Below are 19,547 nucleotides of genomic sequence, written 5' to 3'. Positions count from 1 at the left end.
CGTTTAAAGTAACCTATGTATCAGTTCTTGAGGGAAGAAACTCCCATATGGCACACCTCCTAGTGATTCAAATTTTTGTGTTAACAGTGACACTGTTTGTAGTGGATTTGTTGTTGCTGATGTGGGTATCTTAACTTCTCTGATAAAGAAAGGGCAAAAAGTAAGTATTAGTGGAACCAGGGACATTGCTGTTGCACTTGATGACATGGCAACATCGAGGACATAGATCCTTGAATGATGTTTAAGTACTACTTCTCTGGAGAATGGAAAAGTTGTTGATGTTGAGTGCTTATTTAAGTACTGCCACACCTGCCATGGTAACACTGAAGGACATATTGAACATCAGTGTTCTAAGAATTATGATGGTTACAGTGGAGTTATGAAGTTTGATGGAGCTCTACAAATATTTCAGAGGTCAGTGCCTGTTTATAACGTTAAATATGCGAAGTACCTAGGCAATGGTGACTCTAAAGCTTTCAATAAAATTAATGAGTTCAGTGTTTATGGTGATACCTTGGTAACAAAACTGGAGTGTTGTGGACGTGTGCAAAAGAGGATGGGTGCTAGACTGAGGAAGCTACGAAGAGAAATTAAAGTTGCTACCCGATGGAAAATCTCTGTATGGCCGAGGCAGATTGACAGAAACTGAAATAGAGCTCCTTCAGAGTTATTATGGACTGGCCATTAGATGAACTGCACCTCTGAATGATGTTACAGCTATGAGAAAAGTTGTCCTCAGATGACCACCCTGTTCACAGACTCTGCCCTAAAGGAGCATATTCTTGGTGTGGTTACCAAAATGCAAAAGAAAGTGGTCAAATATACCTCCACAAGCATTCTCTTCCTGAGCCTGTTATAAATGAAATAAAACCAATTTTTAGAGACCTGAGTGACCCTGTTTTGCTTACTAAGTGTCTTCATGGGGGCACTCAGAATACAAATGAAAGTTTCAACCATTGCATATGGGAAAGATTACCCAAGAATGTTTTTGTAGGACTAAATACATTAAAAGTTGGCGTACCAGATGCGGTGATATGTTTCAATGATAGAGTGGTAGGAAGGTTTTAAGTCATGAGAAATTTAGGCACAAAATGTGGCTCTAATATGGAAGATCAGTTACTTGCATGTGACACACAACGGTTGCATGAAGCTGAAAGATTCACTCTTCAAGTTACCAAAGAAGCAAGAAGTACCAAAAGGATTGCCAAGAGGTTGGTTGGTTTAAAAGAGGGGGGAAGGGACCAAACTACAGGGTCATCGTCCCCTTGTTCCAAAGGAAACAATGTCACAAGGGTGAGAATAAGACAATGAGACTTACAGCATAAAACAGAATGAAAGGAAAAACCACAACAATGACTGAAGGCAACAAACACTTAAATGGACAAAAGGGGACAAGAAAACCACAAAGACGCAAGAAACAAATAGAAGGAGTTACAACAAGAAAGCAGGTTACCATGGTTGACTGACCATGAGGATAAAAAGGAAAAGCCAGCCACTCTGCAACACATTAAAACCTCCACCCTGAAAGCACTAGGGTGGAGGACACACAGGGGCAAAGGACATGTGCTAAAACTTAGAGCAAATGATAAAACTCACCTTCATCAATAAAAAGTAAAACTAAAGCTGCTGTTTAGGCATTGTCACCCAACACCGAAGGTAGGGTGCTGGGAAAGTTAGAAGTCCACCACAGAGCAGCTAAAAGTGGGCAGTCGAGCAAGAGATGGATGACCGTTACTCATGAGCCATGGCGACACCGAGGTGGCTCCTTGCGACTGAGAAGGTAACCATGCGTCAGCCATGTATCACTAATGCGGAGCCGAGAGAGAACCACAGAGTCCCTGCGAGAGGCGTGCACGGATGTCTTCCACACATTCGTAGTTTCCTTAATGGCACGCAACTCTCGTGTGTACTGAGGTTGTGTCATTCGGTCTGCCAAAGCTGCAAAACCTTGCGGCATAATACTGAACGCATGTCAGTTTCGGAGAAGCCGATCTCCATAAGCGGTTTCCGTGTAGCCTGTTTGGCCAGCTTGTCAGCAAGTTCGTTGCCTGGGATTCCGACGTGACCTGGGTCCAGACAAACACCACTGAACGACCGGACCGTTCCAGGGCATAGATGAACTCCTGGATGGTCGCTACCAAAGCATGACGAGGGTAGCACTGGTTGACAGCTTGTAGGCTGTTCAAGGAGTCAGTACACAAGAGAAATGACTCGCCTGGGCATGAGCAGATGTGCTCAAGAGCTCGAGATATGGCCACCAGCTCTGCAGTGAAAACACTGCAGCCCTCTGGAAAGGAGTGCTGTTCTGCATGTCCTCCATGAACATAGGCAAAGCCAACATGACCATCAGCCATCAAGCCATCAGTGTAAACCACTTCATAGCCCCAGTACATGTCAAGAATCGAGAGGAAGAGACAGCAGAGAGTTGCAGTGTTAACAGAGTCTTTAGGGCCATGTTAAAGGTCCAGGCAAAGCTGCAGCCTAGGTGTACACCAAGGAGGTGTTCGTGAATGAAATACAAGTACAGGTGGTAAAGGCAAGGACTCCAGTTCAGAGAGAAGGGATCGCACATGAACTGCAATTGTAAGCCCTGACCTGGGCCGCCGCTAGGGAGAAGAACTGACGTGGGTGGGAAAAGGAGACAGTAATTCGGATGTGCAGGATAACTACAAATGCGTGCAATGTAACTGGAGAGCAATTGCGTACCCTTAACCTGCAATGGAGGGACTCCGACCTCCAACAGGACACTGGTCACCAGACTCTTCCTAAAAGCTACTATCGATAGGCGAACACCACATTGCTGCGCTGAGTCGAGTAAATGCAATGTTGAGGGTGGCACGGAACTATAAACCACACTCCCATAGTCAAGGCGGGATTGAACAAGGGCTCTGTAAAGCTGCAGCAGCATAGGATCTGCACCCCAGTTGGTGTTGCTCAAGCAGCGGAGGGCATTGAGGTGCTCCCAGCACTTCCACTTAAGCTGACAGAGGTGAGGAAGCCAAGTCAATCAGGCAGCAAAAACCAATCCTAAGAATCGATATTTCTCCAGTACGGTGAGTGGATCATCGTTAAGATAAAGTTCTGGTGCTGGATGAATGGTACGACGCAGACAGAAGTTGCGGACGAAAACTGGAAACCGTGGGATAGAGCCCAGGACTGCACCTTGTGGACAGCACCCTGTGGGCGTCACTCAGCAACCACAGTACTGGTGGGGCAGTATGAAATGCAGAAGTCGTCTGCATACAGAGAAGGTGAGACGGACGGCCCTACAGCTGCTGCTAGATGATTAATGGCCACTAAAAATAGAGGTATACTCAATACTGAGCCCTGAGGGACCCCATTCTCCTGGATATGGGGGGGAGGGGGGGGGCACTATGGGAGGCACCAACTTGGACACTGAAAACACGAAGCAACGGAAAATTGTAGATAAAAATCGGAAGCGTGCCTTGGAGGCCCCACTCATATAATGTGGCAAGGATATTATGTCGCCAGGTCATGTCATCCGCTTTTTGTAAAAAAAAAAACAACCCGGCAACCAGGTGTTCGCGTCCGGAAAAGGTTGTTCAGATGGCAGACTCGGGGGACACAAGATCATCAGTGGTAGAGCGACCCTGGCGGAAGCCGTCCTGTCATGGAGCCAGCAGGCCACGTGACTCCAGGACCCAACCCCACTGCCGACACACCATACGTTCCAGCAGCTTACAAAGAACATTGGTGAGGCTGATGGGTGATGGTTGAGCAGGTGACTATAACAACTGTTACTGCAGAGGAAAATGCGATCCCTCGCTCTTTAGGGTGGCTCCAGTGAAAGTTGATCCCTCGGTGGTCGCCAGAAGTCCTGGGCTGCAAATGGATAAATGAATGGACGAGTAACTACCACGAGCCACACTGAAATGTGTGGTGGCCCCAGTATTTAAGAGGCAAAGGTTGAACTGAGACAGTAAAGTTTCGACATCTCTACCTTGGCCAGTAAGCACAGTGCCACTCCACAAGGGGTTACGGGTGTTAAAATCTCCCAATAGTAGGAAAGGTCTAGGAAGTTGATCGATCAGTGCAGCTAATACATTTGGGAATACTGCACCATCTGGAGGAAGATATACATTGCAGAGAGTTATTTCCTGCATCGTCCTTATTCTGACAGCCACAGCTTCAAGAGGGTTTGAAGGAACACAGACTGGGTTTAGGACATAAACGCAATCTCCACCTGACACACTGTTGAAGTCACTATGGTTCCTGTAATATCCCTTATAGTTGTTAAGGGCAGGGGTCCGCATTTCTGGGAACCAGGTTTCCTGGAGGGCAACGCAGAAAGCAGGTGTAAAGCTTAAGAGTTGCCGTAGCTCGGCCAGGCAGTGGAAAAAACTGCCGCAATTCCACTGGAGGATGATGTCATTCTGAGAGTGGGAAGGCATGGAACATTCGATGAGGCAGTTTACACCTCAGATTCACCTGCTGACATTGACTTACTGCCTGAGCAGTCTATATCCATTGTGTCTGAGGGTCCAGCGAGATCTAGGTCCTCAGCTGACGCCAGAACCTCCACCTTATTCCCAGATGCAGTGGTGTGAGTGCCACTGCAATTTCCTTGGTCTTAGGGGTCTTCTTTTTGGACTTTTCTCACTGCCCCTGGGTTTCTGTGGCTGGGAGGGGGTCACTGATTCAGTCTCCGGGACTGAGGATGATCATGAAGCCTTACGACCAGCTGCTTTTGGGCACTTCAGCAGAAAGCTAGGAAGGGAGTGACCCAAGGGACCCCTTCCTGGCAAGAGGAACCGAAGAAGGCTTAAGATTCTCCGGCAGAGAAGAAAAGTGGGGACTGGTGTTCCCAATGGTCGGGATGGGGGAGTACTTCTGAGGTAGATGGTGTGGGAGCAACAGAGGGGAAGTGCCTCCCCCCCCCCCCCCCCACCAACAAGGGGGTAGGTGTAGCCTTCTGGCTCTGAGAGCCGACTGGAATTCGCGGAACTGAGGGGCTACAACTGTTCTCGTAGCAGCAGCGTATGAGGTGGTCAAAACCACAGGATGTAGGTGCTCATATTTCTCTTAGCCTCAGTGTAGGTCAGTCAGCCCCTCCTTGAATTTCTTCTCTTTCTGTAAAATGCTGCTGTTTGGCGAGCAAGATGAATGATGCTCTCCGCAGTTGACACAGATGGGAGGCGGGGCACATGGATTATTGGGATGTGATGAACGTCCACAATCTCGACATGTGACGCTGGAAGTAAAGTGGGAAGACACATGGCCAAAACTTCCTGCAATTAAAGCACCGCATCAGGGGAGGGATATATGGCTTGACATCACAGCAGTAAACCATCACCTTAACATTCTCAGGTCAAGTGTCACCCTCAAAGGCCAAGATGAAGGCACCGGTGGACGCGCCGCATGAAATGAACACCTCGCCACTCTAAATTGGCGTGCAGCTCATTGTCAAACTGCGAAAGAAGGTCCCAGTGGTAGATAATACTCTAAGACCATATTTAAGCTCTTATGTGGCATGATGGTAATAGACACATTCCCCAACTTGTTACAAGTGAGTAAAGTCCATGACTGAGCAGAGGATGCTGTTTTTATGAATACTGACCCAGATCGCATTTTCCCCAAACTTGTCCTCTAAATACTCTACAATAAACTGTGGCTTCACCAAAACAAAGAAGTCGTCAGTTCTCATACATACGAGGTACTGGGATGAATAAGGTTCGCTGCCATCCTTAGCCTGGCGTTCCTCCCATGTTGTGGCCAGGGAGGGGAATGATTTAGACTCATACTTTCTTGCACTGTACTGAGACTTGGAACGCTCAGGGACTGCTGTTGGTTGATCACCAGCAAATGATGACATGGTACGCTTCATCACACATCATCTGCCCTGATGCCACCCACTCAGACCAGGGGCCCTACCGACAGGCACCACCCAGCCGCAGCAAATGCCACCTGGCAGGATGGCCATTGCTAGAAGCCCCAGGATGACAGGCATCTACCCCTTGGCATATGTGGGGAGTTAACGGCACAGGCATCAGCAGAGCAATCCCTGTGTTGTCAGGGGGTTACAACTAACAGGGTACATGGTGGCCCCACCACAATGGACTGGCTACCGTGCAGGATATGAGGTGCAAAGAAGTCCATGGTCATCATTGGCGCAAAAAGCGACACTGCACAGTGCATTGTGGAAAACACATCCAGGAAGGTGTCCTCGCCCAAGAGATTGACAATGAGCTGGATTGCAGTGAGACAATGAGAATGTGGGCTAAAGATCTCAAGGCACAATGAACACTATGCACCAGTAAGGGGCCCTTACCCAATTGGCTCACTCTTTGGGATAATTTTGAAAATGGAGGTCAAACCCTACAGGGGACCATCACATAAAGGCCTAAACATGAGAGACTCCTTTTAGTCGCCTCTTATGACAGGCAGGAATACCTCGGGCCTATTCTCTTCCCTGGACCTGCAGGAGTGACTGTCAAGAGGAAGCTTGAAGATGAAGAATGCTGCAGGATGAAGACTATGCTTCAGGATTGTTCTAAGGCACCGTTTAATTGGACTCATGTCTTCAATCGCAATTTCCCACAAGTTGTATTTTTCAGAATTCAGGTACAAGTATTTCCTAAACTTTATAAAGCATTGCTCTAATTTTTTCCTGTAACTTTCAATAGTCCATACTTAAGTAGTAGACCTAAACTTTATTGCAGAATCAACTACATTATAGAAAAAATAATGTTTATTAGGAAAAAATTATATAAATTAAAATGTAAGATGTGATATTTTTTTCCTTGTAATGTACATAATAGGTTGAATTAAGTAGGTCTAGTATCTCAGCCATCATGTCATGCATATCTGGTAAAAAATTGGTCTCCACCATATGTGTAACAGTGGATTAAATGGTACCACAATTTGAGGAAGCATTTTAGAAAAAAAAGTTGCATCAATTTCTTTGTAATTTTTTTAAATAACCCTAAGCACGTTCGAAAATATTCAAAATACTTCTAATTTGTTTAAAAAGTGTGCTGCATTACATGATATCAACAAATAAAATCTGTAAAACATATACATTAGAAACAGTGCCTGAAAGAAACAGGTGTAGATTTTTACATAATATTGAGCTGGAAAAGTACCCTGTATCCTCAACTGCACTGTTGGATTATAATGGATGTGCTGCTTCTAATTTTCTACATTTCACAATTTCAGTTCTCAAAAGCAAAGCAGATACAGCAGGCTAACAATACTGTGCATATCAGTGCAGTAGCCGTTCTTATGTCACAGACAATACAGATCTGGGGTGGAAATCACTCCAAGGCTTTTTCATTGTGGTGCGATCTTCTCATGAAATTTCAGTCACCAACTTTCTCCTCCGAATGTGAAAATATTTTGTTGGTGCCAACCTACATAAGGAGAAACGATCATAATAAAGTAAGGGAAATCAGAGCTCGCATGGAAAGATATAGGTGTTCATTTTTTCTGCGCAGTGTTCAAGAGTGGAAAAAAGATAGTGCGAAGGTAGTACAATGGACCCTCTGCCAGGCACTTAGTGTGCTTTGTACAGTAGTCATGCAGATGTACATCTCAAGGTCTTCATGTGCTGTGAAGATTGGCTGTGGGGCAACTAGCAAGTTCTCAGATTTAGAAGTAGGAAGTGCATGCGCCAAGAAAAGTTTACAAAATGATACTTCATAAGGGATCAACAACTGTGTGTTGATGATGTTTCCTGTTACATTAAAATTATCATCAAAATTAAGATCTCACGTTACAATGGATGATGCTTTCACTACTGAGAGAGACTGGTTACATCAATCAAGCAGTAAGCAAATAAGGTGCTCTACGAAGTCACAGCTTTGGAAACATATACAGATCAACTTTAAGGAAAAAAAATATTTAGGATTTTGCTACTGGGAGACTGTTAAAAGTGTGCAAGACTATATAAATAAGCATCACATTTGGATAGCTGTTGACAAAACAACAAAAGTGTGTGTATGTTCCATTGGCAATCTCACTATCAGCAAACTCCACAGAGAAGAATCTTCAAAGCCATTATTTTCTGCAGTGCACTGGAAATTATAGATCATTCAACAGTAGTTCATTTTGTTATAATGCTGTGGCCTGACTGAATTCGGGGGAAAAAAGTTCCTGTCATGTTCTCAAATGCTGTGACCAACATGGCAACTGTCCTAAGTATATCCTGTCTATATTTAACACACTTCACTTATCTGGTTCACACACTGAAAAATACCACTGAAGAAGTAAACTGTAGCTGCCAAGAAATAAATAATGTAATTACATACACCACAAAAATGTTTCCCAAAGCCCCACACTTGTAAAGAATTGCTGCTGAACCTGGTGGTGTCATCTGAGCCAGTCCTAATGAGGCAGGGTGCATGGAATGAAGCTGTTGGTCTTTATAACTAATAGTTTCAAGTTGTGAATTTACTGACTGAAAAATTTTAGGAGACTATTCAGATTAAAATATTGAATTTGTAGAAATCTTTACAAATTGTTGAAAACATCACACATGAGCGGACTCACATAGGTAATATTTGACACAGAATAGTGAATAAGTGACACTGGTTTTGCAACAAATCCAAGCTACTCGACTTCTGCTACTACCTACAATATCCTAAGCTGGGGAAGAGAAGATGCTTCAATGAACGCCTCTCTAGGAATATTTCATCTCTAAAAATTTGCACCATCAACATCTTTTGATGTTTAGATCATTTTCCTCCTACAAAAACATGCTTTCTGGTCGACACATTCAATAACTGCAGAAAAGTTGTGGAAACATGATTTAATTTGGGGAGGGAGGGGGGCAGTACATACATGTCAACCATCCACTGAGCTCTCAGACTCGCTCTGCACTTCTTTTGGGATTTTTCAATTGTGGAATTCTGACAGGTGGCTGACATGCCCTACCTTGACAAACAGGTATGCTGTCAGTCAGTGGTTTCTACAAGAAACTTATAGACTGTCAAAGAACTGGCACACCCACAACCTGAGAACAAGAGTGTAACACTCATGCATTTCAGTGTCCACACCTGCTGCCAGATTACACTTGTTCCTTCCAGGATACTAATGTTACTTTTTTGTGTGTTTCAGATTGAGTAGATCTCAAACAGTACAGAAAGGATACTAAAATGAGTGAAGCAGAAAGTCCAAAGGAATAGCCAACAGCGCTAAGCCTTCGCAAAAGAATGGGAGCGAAGGGTTCCTACTAAGCTGCCACAGTTAGCTAATTGCTGTTTTCGCTACACGACCCATCCCTAGGTCGTGTTAAGATTTGGAGAGATTATATTATCTGCACATTATTTTCTCACTGGTTACTGAAACCAACCGTTCACACAGTGTCCTTGCTACCTAATCATGCATCATCACAAATCCCACAAACAGTATTATGTAAAAAAAGTAACAATGCTCCTACTCTTAACCTTCACAACCACACGTCTTATCTTTTAGTATGTGTATATTTTCAGGTCACCCCGGGAAAGTTCTAGATAATCTTATAATTCGCTTATAAAAAGCACATTGCACAAATAATAGCAGTCACTACCTTGTTCCTGGCAACTGTGGTAGAGACAGATGGTGAAAAATAAGCACAACACTTTTTCTAGAGCTAAATATGTCCTAAAACATTGTCCAGAACATTGTTGAGGACACTCCGCGCCAATGCCAGTCATTCGATTTTCTCTTCCACTTGCAAACTGAGTCAGTGAAAAATCATTGCCTGTATGTCTCCGTATGAGCCCTAATCTCCTTTATTCTGGGCTCATGTGAAACATTTGTTCGAGGAAACCGAATAGTTCTGCAATGTGTGTGATATGCTGACACTAACCTTCCATTCCAAAAGAATATCATGTTTCATCCAAGAGTATCCACCTAAGCCCATGCATCACTGATCTAATCCTCCCATATTGATCATATTGATCAAACTATTAGTTAATGAAAATAATCAATTTTTGGAAAAAAAAACCTACTCACTAAATGGCTACAGGAAAAAACAAAAGTTGAGGAAACGTACAAGCTTTTGGAGCCAGTGGCTCCTTCTGGCAGAAGGGTTGAAGGGGAATGAAGAGGGATGATAACTGAGGACTGGTGAGGTTTAGGAAGTGGGGAGAGTCTGGAAAAGTCACCCAGAATGCCAGGTCATGGGAGACATGCTAAATGGAATGAGAAGGAAAGACTGGTTTCTGGAGACTGCACCAGATGAGATTTGAAAACCTGAGAGCTTAGAGGTGGAAGATGGGTAGTTAACATGACAGGGATTACTGACAAAACAATGTACACGAGTTAACAGTGGAAATCTAGGTGCATTGTATGTGGTAGAGGTGGGGGAGGGAGCGGGGAAAAATAAACAGGTCAAAAAATAGAAGATATAGGTAACTAAAAGGGAGTGGAAAAAGGAACAGTTGCTGGCAAGAAATGCTGAAATCACAGAAATTAACTTAAATTGAAGCCAGGTGGATCTTGAGAAGGAGATGTAGTAATAATAGTTCCCACCTGCAAAGTTCTGAGAAGCTGGTGTTGGGGGTTATCCAGATGGCATGTGTCATGAAACAGGCACTGAGGTCATGAACTCTAGTTCCTTTCTTCACTCCATTATTTTCTGATCTGTCTATCTTTCCTTACATCCAACATGTATTATGCACTTAGTTTTCCTCTTGCATATTACTCTATCATCAACCATTAAGCCCTCAGGTTCTCATCTGCTGCAGTCCTCTACAATCACTTATTCCTTCACATCCCACCTGCTAAGTCTCCCTTGACCTGGGATTCTGGGTGACTTATCTGTAATTCTCCTAATCCTCACCCTGTGTCTTTCACCCCTCTTCATTCCCTTTCAAACATTCTGACAGAAAGAGGAGCCACTGGCTCTGAAAGCTTGCACATGTCTAAGTTTTGTGTGTTTTCTCCTGCTGTCACTTGGTGAGTAGATTTTTTGTATAGCCAGTTATATTAAACCAACAGTTAAGAAATCTAGCAGGATGCTTCTTAACTACTTCAATGTCTTCCTTTACTTTTGGTTTGGTTTTGTTTTGCTTTAGGGCGCAAAAACAACTGGGGTCATATGCGCCCAAGTCAAAACTATAGAACATGAAGGCAGAGAGGAGTTAAAAACGTCTATACGTCAGACCCAATTGACACAATAGAAGACAGCTAAAAACAGGCACATGGAAAAAGGGCTAAAAAAAGACACCTGACAGAAACGGCAGTGCAAAACTAAAAATTAAATGGCCTTTGCCATATTGCTTTGGCGGATAAAAAGTAAGACGCAGTTGACAGCCTGCGTGTCATTTGCTAAAACAGCTGATAACTCAGATGGCAAACCCACATGGGAACGTAAAAGGTTAAAAAGTGGACATTCCAAAAGGAAGTAGCAGACGCCACTTAACAAATGATTATGGCTAAAAAGGCAGAGCGAGGGGGCTGAGAGGAGGTCGTCCAAGCCGCTGGGGGAGGCTTAATAAGCCGGACCTTATTACCATGAAGGGAGGACCATTGGCGATACCAAAGGTACACCATCTCCTGACAGACGGCAACACAGAGATCATCGGAGGGAATGTAGGTACTCTCAGGCTGAGGTACAAGGACTGCAGCTTAGGCAGCAGCATCAGTAGCCTTGTTTCCTGGCAGACCAACATGACCAGGGACCCACAGAAACATCACACTGGCTCCACCAAACAGTGAGCAGTTGACTGTTTTCATGGACCCGCTGCACTAAGGGATGAGTGATGTACAGTGCACATAGACTTGAAGGGCACTGAGTGAGTGAGTGGAGGACAACTGAAAAGGCTGTGTCGCTGGCTGTACTCCGTGGCCTGATACAAGGCGAAGAGTTCAGCTGTAAATACTGAAGAATGTGCCGGAAGCTGATATTGAAAGACACAGGTCCCAATGATGAAGGCACACTTGAGCCCACGGTCAGTTCGAGAGCATCAGCGTATACAAAGGTACTATCGCGAAGTTCCATGCGAAGGTCGTGAAACTGAAGGCAATAGACCAAGGCTCGAATAGTGTCCTTAAGAAGTGAATGAAGGCCAAGGTTAACATTGGCCACTTCACGAAGCCAAGGTGGTGAAGGGTTCACACCAACTGGGAAAGGTGCAGGTAGTGTGAAATTAAGCCGCCGTAGCAAGTGCCAAAAGTGGACTCCAGGAGGTAACAGAGATGGAGGACGAGCCCCATACTGATGATCAAAGGAATCATCAAAGTAGGAGGCACAGGATGGGTGGCCACGCATGGCAGACACATGGCATGCGTACCTGCTGAGGAAAAAGTCACGGCAGTAGGACAGGGGTAGTTCAGCAGTTTCAGCATACAGACCCTCAACCGGGCTGGTGTAAAAGGCGCCCGTGGCCAAATGGATGCCACGATGATGGATAGTATTGAGACGGTGTAAGAGGGATAGGCCCAAGATTTAAAGATGGTGAGAGAAACCACTTGTGTCACCAGAAATTCATACAGACAGTTTTGTCAGTGGAAAAGCGAAAGCCATTGTTGATGCTCCAAGAGTAAAGATGATCAAGACACCACTGAAGACGCTGCTCAGTGAGACATGTCTGGAGAGCTGCAACAGATGGCAAAATCGTCAACAAAATGGGAGCCGGAGATGCCTGGTGGGAGACAAGCATTTATAGGGTTAATGGCAATAGTAAAGAGGACGACACTCAGGATGGAACCCTGAGGCACACCATTTTACTGGATAAAGGTGTCCTACTAGGCAGAACCCACATGCATCCTGAAAACTCTATCTTGTAAAAATGACTGAAGGAAAGAGGGCAAGCGGCCACAGAAGCCCCACGTGAAAAGAGTATGGAGGATAATGGTTCTCCAGCAGGTGTTTCAGGCCCTTCTCCAAATCGAAAAACACAACCACAGTCTGGGATTTCCGCAGAAAACCATTCATGACATGGGTGAACAAAGTAGTGAGATGGTCAACTTCAGAATGCCGTGCTCAAAATCCACACTGTATATTCATCAGTAAATTTAGAGACTCTAGCCACCATACCAGCTGGGCATGAATCACACATCCCACCACCTTGCAAATGCAGCTGGTAAGAGAGATGGGGCGGTAGCTAGAAGGAAGGTTTTTGTCCTTACCGGGCTTAGGTATGGGTATGAGGGCAGCTTCACACCAGTGTCCAGGAAATGTGCCCTCTGCCCAGATGCGGTTGTACGTTTTAAGCAGAAAGTGCTTGCCTGCAAGAGAAAGGTGCTGCAACATCTGAATGTGGATGGCGTCCGGCCCTGGGGTGGAGGATCGGGACGAACTGAGAGCATGATCGAGCTCCCTCATAGTAAAGGTGGCATTGTAGCACTCATGATTTGGAGAAGAGAAGTGTACCACCCAAGCATCCTCCACTCATTTCCGATGGAGGAAGACAGGGTGATAGTTGGAAAAGCTCGAAACTTCCACAAAATGGTGGCCAAAGGTGTTGGAGATAACAATAGGGCCACGATAACATCGTCTGCTACTGTGAGGCCGGAAATGGGGGAATGGATCTTGGTCCCAAAGAGCTGTCAAAGGTTGGCCCACATGAAAGAGGAAGGGTTGGAACTGTTAAAAGAACTAGTGAATGAAATCCAGCTAGCTCGTTTGCTATACCGAAGAATGCGATGACACTTTGCACGCATCTGTTTGTAATGAATGCAGCCTGCCATCAAAGGTTGATGGTTGAAAATGTAGAGAGCATGTCTCCGTGCGCGAATTGCATCGCGACAAGCCTCAGTTCACCAAGGGACAGGGACAACATAGTAAAGAGGAAGTGCGAGGAGTGCAACGTTCTGCAGCAAATAAGGATAATGTTTGTGAGGTAGTCCACCTGGTCATCACAACTGGGGAAATCTTTTTCTTCAAAGGTCGCCAGGAAGGAGTAAAGCTGCCAGTCAGCCTTAGTAATCTGCCATTTGGGCATGCACGCGGTTGGGGTAGGAGTCAGCAAACTGACAGCAAAGGGAAAATGCTCGCTCGAGTAGGTGTCAGAAAGAACAGACCACTCAAGACGATGGGCAAGCAGGGCAGTGCAAAAGGATAGGTCCAAATGGGAATAGGTGTGCAAGGAGTCTGAAAGTAAAGTGGGTGCTTCAGTGTTAAGGCAGAAGAGATTAAGTTGGTTAAGAAAGTCAGCCAAGAGAGCACATCTCTGATAGGTCCTGGGAGAACACCGAAGGGGATGATGCGCATTGAAGTCACCGAGTAGCAAAAATGGGGGAGATAGATGCTCAGTAAGCTGAAGCAAGTCTTCCCTGGTGACAACGACTGATGGAGGTACATAAATGGTACAAAGGGAAAAAGTCAGGCGGGGAAGGAAAAGGCAAACTGCAACAGCTCGAAGATGGGTAGCCAGGGAGATGGGTTAATTATGAATGACATCCTGCATGAACAGCATGATGCCCTCATGAGATGGAATGCCGACCACAGGGATAAGGTCAAAACGAATCAGTAAGTAATGTGAAAGCTAAAAGCACTCTTGAGGGTACAATTTCGTTTCCTGAAGGCAGAGTACAAGGGGATGCTGCGATGCTAAAAGTAACCGTAAATCGTCTTTGCGGGACCAAAGGCCGCAAATGTTCCATTTGAGGACAGTCATAAGGAGGAAGAGATGTAGGGGTGTCAAAGTGGCGGCCACCGAGTTACAGCCAGTATGGAGTCGCTACTACAGGGCACAGAAGGAGGAGGATCCTGCTCCATGAGGTCCACAGAAGCATCGGCTTGCTTCTGCAGTTGGTCCGTGGAGTCAAACGTTGAAAAACAGTTTGTGGTGTGCTCTGACGAGATATAGGCCAGCCGGGCTAAGGTACCTTGTGGTGACACCGTCGAACAGGATCTTTGATTTGGCAAAGGAGAAGACCATTTGGGTTTGGTAGACTTCATCGAGCCTTTCTGATTAGAGGAAGACTTGGGTGTTGTTTGACTGGAAGGACGGAGGAAGTCTTCATGGGAGTACTCCTCCTGTCCTTTCCTGCCTACTGGTTGTGTAGTTGGAGGCTTCGCTCCTTGAGGCGAGAGTTTTACCATTTGTTGCACAGTGGAACAAGTGGCGATGCTACCTTGACACTGGATGACAACCTCAGAGCTGAATTTGAGGTCGCATGTCTGCGTGGCCATGTCCTTCATGGAGCGAGTGGTAACAAGAACAGAACTATAGGTGCCAGACGCGAGAGCACAGGGTTTGTGACTAGCCAGTAACTTGTGAGCTACTGGGTAAGGCACTTTTTCGTTTATCCAAATCTCGTGGACAGCCTGCTCATCAAGATACACGGTAGAATCCCGAGAGGAGGCGACATGACCACCATTGCAGCTGATACAGCGGGGAGGAGGCGGACAATTTCCCTCGTGTGCATCCCTACCACAGGTTACACATTTGGCTGGGTGTCGACAAGACATTCTACTGTGGTTGTAACGGTGACAGTAGTAGTAGTAGTAGTAGTAGTAGTAGTAGTAGTAGTAGTAGTAGCAGCAGCAGCAGCAGCAGCAGCAGCGCATCTGGTTCAGAATGTACAGCCGGACTGTGATTATTTCATAGCTTGCTTTGATCTTTGACAGCAGCACCACTCTATCAAAGGTGAGGAAGAGAGTGCGAGTGGGCACTGAGCAGGAATTTATCTGTTTCATTTCACAATGGACGGCAATGACACCCTGATCAGAGAGGTAAGATTGGATTTCGGCCTCTGTTAGACCGCCGAGCAGCCTGGTGTGAATTACACCACGGGAAGAATTCGAAGTTCTATGGGCCTCACGAACAGGGTAGCCGTGGAGAAGCAGGGCAGCAAGCAGTTGTGCTAGAGGATCGGAAGTGGTCTCCAAAAGAAATGTGCCATTCCGTAAACGAGAGCAGGATTTCACAGGGCCAGCAACTGCATGAACACGTTTCTGAATAATAAATGGGTTTACTGTGGCGAAGGACTGACCGTTTTCAGTACGTGGGACCACGAGGAACCGTGGTGTAGCGGGAAGGGTCTTCGAATCATTAGCCTCGTTAAGTTTATGTTTTATAGATGTTGATTGGGAAGATAACTGACTCATTGCGAGAAAATCCCCCATGGATGCCAGCATCTCCTTCCAACTTGGGGCTCCCTTTACAAGGGGGCATATCCACCTTAGGTGATTGTTCATACCTCCCAAACATCTGACAGAGGGACCAATTGGTAATTTGGGAAGGTTGCAGCTCAGGCAATCACCCCTCTCTGGGCCTGGCATGTACCAAGGGGAGGGGGGTTACGTTCGAACCCTACCTGTTGACCCAGGGTTGGGAATTATGCATTACCCAGTCACCTGTTATGCGTGGGTTGGCCTTCGAGAGTGCACAGGGAGGAAGAAGAAAAAGAGAACCTCAAAGGCCAAAGCAAAGGAACGAGAGGAGAAGGGGAACTAAAAAAGGAACAGGGAGTGAAAAATAGAGGTGAAACTGTTCGTGTCAGACATACAATGCAGAACATTCCCAATAACAGCCAAGACATGTTTCCCAAAGGAGGAGAAAAACAATAGCAAGAGGATAGACAAGCAGCACGGAGGGGAAATAACGCTGTAATGGCTGGGCCCCCGCGGTTCCTTTCATTTGATCTTGTGATGATCATAAATATTCTAACTGTGCTTAGGAATGGACTGCACAAGCTTTCTGTTCAGTCCTCTTTATGAGCCATGCTAAACAATTGCAGAACTCTGCCAATAAATAGTGATCAACCACTCACCTTCCATACACAACTGGCCTTATGTGCTTGTTCCATTTCACAAGGTTCCAACATGTTACACCTAGATATTTAATTGATGTGACTAGGTCAGACCGCATACTGTTAATACGACAGGGTGATTCAAAAAGAATACCACAACTTTAGGAATTTAAAACTCTGCAACGACAAAAGGCAGAGCTAAGCACTATCTGTCGGCGAATTAAGGGAGCTATAAAGTTTCATTTAGTTGTACATTTGTTCGCTTGAGGCGCTGTTGACTAGACGTCAGCGTCAGTTGATGCTAAGATGGCGACAGCTCAAGAGAAAGCTTTTTGTGTTATTGAGTAAGGCAGAAGTGAATCGACGACAGTTGTTCAGCGTGCATTTCAAACGAAGTGTGGTGTTAAACCTCCTGATAGGTGGTGTATTAAATGTCCGTAACTACCTGAACGTCAACTACCCGAGGCGATGGATCGGCCGCCAGGCAGCCCGTGACAGAGCACTTCATCACTGGCCTCCAAGAAGCCCTGATCTTACCCCCTGCGATTTTTTCTTATGGGGGTATGTTAAGGATATGGTGTTTCGGCCACCTCTCCCAGCCACCATTGATGATTTGAAACGAGAAATAACAGCAGCTATCCAAACTGTTACGCCCGATATGCTACAGAGAGTGTGGAACGAGTTGGAGTATCGGGTTGATATTGCTCGAGTGTCTGGAGGGGGCCATATTGAACATCTCTGAACTTGTTTTTGAGTAAAAAAAAAAAAAAAAAAAAAAAAAAAAAAAAAAAAAAAAAAAAAACTTTTTAAATACTCTTTGTAATGATGTATAACAAAAGGTTATATTATGTTTCTTTCATTAAATACACATTTTTAAAGTTGTGGCATTCTTTTTGAATCACCCTGTATATTCAAATGTTATAGCCATGGCGACCCTTCCCATCTGCATAGCTTACGGTACATTTGTCCAAGTTTAAAGTGTATTGCCATTCATCACACCAGATGGATATCCTGTTAAACTGGTCATTACCACCTTGGTGACCAAGCCCGAGCACAGATCACGTTACAAAACTTCTGCAAAAAGTCAGTGCGCAGTATAGATTAGGCCACACTTGCACAGGCCACAGGAGCCAGTTAATGATCAGAAACTGCACAGCTTTTGTAGAAGAACTATGTAGGCATCTGCCTACCCAATTGTTGGTTGATGCTGTCCCCTGTGATCTGGTTATAGCATTAACTGGAAAGAAGCAGGAAGTGACACAGAGATGCTACAGTGACAAACTGTGCTGTTCTGTGTGCGTCGCTGTGAGAACTGCACAGTTTTCATTCGTTTTTGCCATTTTACTAAATCTTCTCTCAAATATTTCTTGTTTTTGAGTGAGCACAAAAGTTTGGAATCTCTAGAGGAAGAATTTAATTATTTTGGTTCGGAGGTAATATCTGAGTGTAAACCATACAGAGAACGTTCATATTCACGTACACTGCTTTCTAGCAAAATTTTCTTTGCTGTTATTGCTACAATTGATAGTGCTGGTGGGATTTCATTTATCATACAACTTATTCGTCTTTGTCTAACCTACTTTGCAGAGGAATTTGATGATGAGCCTCCAGCAGGTTAGATCTTGTTCAGTCAACCAAGTATGTTCTTTGCAAAACAGTTGTCTGCATATCCAAGGAGGAGGTAATGAAGTTCTCAAGAGAAACTAATTCCTGCCAAATTAGGCTGGAAATTTGCTAATAATCAGCCTACTGTGCCACTGTTAAAAAAATAAAAAAGGATAGTACACAAGCAGCAGATGATGAGAATCTACCTTCCTGTGTGTATTTTCAATCTTTTCCCTCAATCTATTGTGAAACATGGAAATTCAGACACCAACAAGAAAATTTCAGTAATGACACATGATAGTGTTTCTAGTACACTTCTAGGATAACACTTCTGAGATCCAATAAGAGAATGAAGAGTTTGATCAAAGATGGCGGTGGGGGAGGGGTGCAATCCAGTGACAGAAGTACGGAAGGAAACTAGCTGGTCATGTCATGAATGTAATATCACTCTAAACACCTGAATCCCTCAAAATCTTTCACAATGAAACTAATCACCCGCAAAAACTGAAATATTTTTTGGTAACAATTTTTTAAAATTACTATTGTTTAACAAAAGAGAATTAAGAAAAAAGTATGTAAAATAAACTTTGAAAATTGCTCTTTTATAACGTATTTTTCTTTATGATACGTCAAGTAAACACTTACCAATGACATTTTAAAAAATTTCATGAATGATTGGTTTTTCAGTCCCAAAATGTATGTAAGCAGTTGGACCTCTAAGTATTAATTCCCGTACAGTCAATGACATGATAACACACTATTGTTGACATCATCAACAACTAGTCTAAGACTGCTGCGCACTATATGACAGATTGCATTTATACACTGCGATCAATAGTGGTCTATGCACATTTCCCTGGGTTCTACTGGTGCCACCACTGTATTGGATGAACACTAGCTGTCAAGACAACATACTGGACTCTATCATTTATTCAAGGATATACTCTGAAAGCTCAGATTTTTAACAGTCTGCAGTTTCATAATATGTCTAATGTTTCCCAGAAATTACAATCTGCCTGTTGGTCTGCCGGATATCATGTAAAAAGGATGAGCTGTGTTTCATGTAAGTAGTTCTTGCTAAATCTGTGCTCAAATTGAAACTGTTTGACAACTGAAAAGTGAATTTGTGGCTATTACAGCAATCTCAATACTCTCTAATAGTTACAGTATAAACCGTTCATAATAGTTACTTGTTTGAGTTGACTGCAACTATTTCATGCAGGTTTAGGTACAAAATATTCAGCAGCTTCTTGCTTTCTACCATTTTTTCCAACAATTTCTCAGCATGTAAACTAAAA

The 19,547-nt window shown here is 44.4% G+C and overlaps 1 protein-coding gene across 1 annotated transcript in view; it reads right to left on the bottom strand.

Moving 5' to 3' along the window:
* The window catches only part of LOC126194975 (proteasome subunit beta type-5-like), a 62,901-nt gene that overhangs the window by 37,139 nt on the left and 6,215 nt on the right, over nucleotides 1-19,547 (bottom strand). The window lies entirely within an intron of this gene.

This window comes from Schistocerca nitens, chromosome 7 (genome assembly GCF_023898315.1).
Source record: "Schistocerca nitens isolate TAMUIC-IGC-003100 chromosome 7, iqSchNite1.1, whole genome shotgun sequence".
Lineage (NCBI taxonomy): Eukaryota > Metazoa > Arthropoda > Insecta > Orthoptera > Acrididae > Schistocerca > Schistocerca nitens.
This window is presented reverse-complemented; position numbering and strand designations above follow the sequence as displayed.